Here is a 4,011-nt window from a genome sequence, read left to right as displayed (position 1 = left end):
CCTTCTCCAAGTGTGGATACATAGAGTAAAAGCGGTGTGTGAGAGAGACACTGAATAAGAAGAGGGAGAGAGTTGGGGTAGTGCAGAGGGTGCGGTGCGGGTAGGAGTAGTCGAGCGGCAAATTGTCCGCCATCTTACCCACCTTATACCTTATAACCTCACACCCTCATTCCGAAAAGCTCTCGAGCCCCCGCTTCCCTCAACTTTACTGTATTTTCTCCCACTTTAACTATACTCGCTTCCCTCTTTCATGAGAATCTCTGTCTCTCTCGGTACTTTTCAGTCGTTCTTCTCCACCTCTCGTTTTGGGGGAAGAGATGGTTTCAGGAGGCGAAGTCGCTCTTCTTAACATCCCGCGTCATGACGCCAACCTTCGGAGCTTTAGATTACCTATTTCCCCCTCCTCGATCAGTTTGTCTGCTACTTATGAGTGCTTTAGTTGCTCATTTGATGGAGGAATGAGGGGAGAGTGAAAAAATGGGAGGGTGGGGGGATTGGTTCAGTGTGTTATTGAGATTTTTTAAGAGCTGATGGGGGGATTGATGGGGAATTGGAGATTTCATGTCTTGATTTGTTCTGATTGCAATTGACGAGATCACAGCGATTGGGAACTGAATTGAGGGAATGATTTTTAACGCGATCTTTCACTGAGAAAAAGGTTTTAGTTTCTAGAGGTAAGTTAGGGGCGAATGAGGTAAAATGGACGGCGGGATAAAATAAAAAAAATGAAATAGTATGAAGCTTGCGTATTATTATATTTAACAGAGCTGGGCGAAATACTATTTGAAATATTCATGACTAATTAATATAATATGTTAGAGTTAATGAGCATCATAAATTGAATAATATTCAAATAGTTCGAATCAAAGAAATACTATTCAAAATAATTCCTCGAATTTTCTTGAATTTTTCTCATTTTATTACTCGAAAGATATGTATATTTTTTTTAAACAGAAAAAACTAGAACAGAAGTAATAATGAGAGCTAAGAAACAATAAATTCAGTGATTTTAATTCAGTGGTGGATACACGGAGAGAAATATTCAATAAAAATTACGTATCTTTTCCGTAATTTCGGAGCGAAATGTGGTTGTAGGAAATTTTACGGAACTGTCACGGAATTTTTCCGGAGCGTTCTGTAATTTTGATCTGAATCTACGATGAAAAATTACGATACCGCCACTTAAATTTTCTGAGTCGATTCTGTAATCGGTGGGTGAATTGAGAATTCCGTAATTTTTATTGAATATTTCTCTCCGTGTAATAATGTCAAGGAATTTCCAGGGAAAGTAAATTCCAGGAAAAATTACAATGGAATCCATTTCATGTAGATTTAAAGAATGAAATAGTGAAAAAAATCAGTAAATATCTAATTTATTTCAATTTCAAAAAGACCAATGAAGAAATACTATTTTATTGACTGAAACTTGAAATATCTATACTTCAGATTGCATTGTATCGAGAATCAAAAGTTACTTGATTTCAGTCGAAAAATCTCTCAAATTCGGGACCAAAAACCTAGCTAATTCAAGTAAAATATAGGTTCTTAAGGGATAACAGAAGGTCACCGTTTCTTCAAAATTTTCAGTTGTAATACCTTCAAAAGACCTTCCAAGACCTTCAAAATTATCGGATATTTTCCGCAAGCTCCGTTGTAAACAAATAAAGGTGTCAAGTTTTTTGCAGGGAAACTGAGGGAATCATCCGATGAATTTTGAAGGTCAAGGGGTATTCGGACGTCAATTTCCTCAATTCTGATTGCAGTGTTCGAGATTATGTAACACTTTTCACCAAAATATCTGTGAAAAGAAGGGAAAACTATTGACCGGCTACTGTGGAATTATCAGTTTAATAATTCACCTGTAGCTCAGTGAATTATCAGTAGTAATACCACGAGACCTTCAAAATTATCGGATATTTCCGGATTATTTTGTTGCGTAGCAACGAGAGGGAGAAGTTTTGCAGATTAAAAGCCCGATCGCGCAGCGCGAGGGATTTTTGTGCAAAACTTATCCCGATCGTTGATACGCAGGAAAACATGAAGGAAACGTCCCATTAATTTTGGCGGTCGAGTAATCGGATCTTTCCCAAACCGACTCATTTGGACTTTCTTCATAACTTTCTTTCACTCCACAGGATAATATTTGACAGTTATTTGGTTAGAGAAACAATTGCAGAGCTAGAGAGAAATTATCAAAAGCTAAGGGGAAATAACCGCTGTAATTTTAATTGGGAACTACTTCATGTTATTGAATACTGAACTCTGATTGGCCCAGGGAAGGCCAGATCCGATTACCAAAAATAATCAGCTATAATACCCCAAGACCTTCAAAATTATCGGATAGTTCCCGAATGTTTTGTTGCATAGCAACGAGAGGGATGCGCTGCGCGCTCGGGATTCCAATTTGCAAAACTGATCCCGATCGTTGATATGCAGGAAAACTTGAGGGAAATATCCCATGAATTTTGAAGGTCGAGGGGTATTCGGAGGACAATTTCTTTAATTCTGATTTTGGCCGATCAGGGTGCAGTGTTCGGGGTTACGGGACACATGTCACCAAAATGTGAGGAATATCTGTTGAATTCGTAGGAAACAATTGACAGACTACAGGGAAATTATCAGTGTGAAACGCGTCACGTGACCCCGAATACTGCACTGTGATTGTTCAAAATCAGAATTGAGGAAATTGTCAAAATAAAACTGATCTGAAGGTGTCATGTGATCCTGAATACGTGATCCTGCACTCTGATTGATCGAAATCAAAATTGAGGAAATTATCTGTGAAATTCACAGCAGAAAAAATCTCGTCAGTCAGTTTTTCTGAAATTTACACTGTTAGAATTTTTTTTCAATTTCATGGAAAATACGGTAATAATTCTCATGAGGGTGATATTGAATTCCATTTAGGAGAAAAATTGTTATGAAATTGCAAGTTTTAGGTAGAATTCAAGAAATTTCATAACTTGATTGAATTATCCATGGAACATGAATATTCAGAAATAAAATTACACGAATTTTCAATTTTCCCCTGAATTTCATGGATTTTTCTGAATTTTCATGAAATAATTGAACTGAAAAATCAATTTTATTATTGATTATTCGACCAGAAATTCGATGGAATATTTGATTTTTTAAATGACAAGATTTCCTGAAATTTCAGTGGTAATTAAACATGAAGAAAAATTGCAGGCGGCTGTATCTTCGATACAGCTGTAATTGTACGTGAATACGTCCATGGTCTTTCCTTCGCTCTCGAATTTCCTAGAAACTCCTCGCATTCCCTCGAATTTTCTGGAAACTCTTTGAATTCTCTAGAATTTTATAGAAACTCGTTGAATTCCCTCGAATTTTCTAGAAACTCCCTGAATTTCCTCGAAATTTCTAGAAAATCCTTGAATTTTTGCGAACTTTCAAGAAACTTCTCGAATTACCTCAAAATGTCTAGAATTTTCTAGAATTCCGATAGATGGCCCTGCACATAAGGATCGTTTCCCCAAAAAGAGCCCCCCATTCACTGATAGAACGATTCATTTATTCCAAACGAGATTCGTTAACTATTAACGAATGGTAGAGTTGAATATGACCAAATGAATATTCGTTAATAGTTAACGAATGGTTCACTTGAATTGCGAAAGTCAAGTCAAATAAGGCTCCTCAAATATATATTCGTTAACTATTAACGAATTAACATTTGATGAGACCGAATAGACCATAACCGCCAACTAAAATCCATTCGTTAACAATAACTAATCCGTTCTATCAGTGTTGAAACCATATAGACGTATCCACGTCAAAAATTTCCGGGATTTGAAACGGAAAAACAATGCGAAAATTTTGAACACTAATATAATTTTACTGGAATTAAGGCACATACTTTTGAACTAAAAATTTGAAAATTTGCTTTTTTCAATGGTGTAGTAAAATGATGATACTAATATTTACGCTGTAATCATCCATAAATACACCCACTCTCAGAATTCACCTCAGCACCGCCCATCACCTCCATAATTA

This window comes from Diachasma alloeum, unplaced genomic scaffold (genome assembly GCF_001412515.2).
Source record: "Diachasma alloeum isolate Michigan unplaced genomic scaffold, Dall2.0 Dall_scaffold_00299, whole genome shotgun sequence".
Taxonomy (NCBI): Eukaryota; Metazoa; Arthropoda; class Insecta; order Hymenoptera; family Braconidae; genus Diachasma; species Diachasma alloeum.
Note: the sequence above shows the minus strand (reverse complement) of the source record.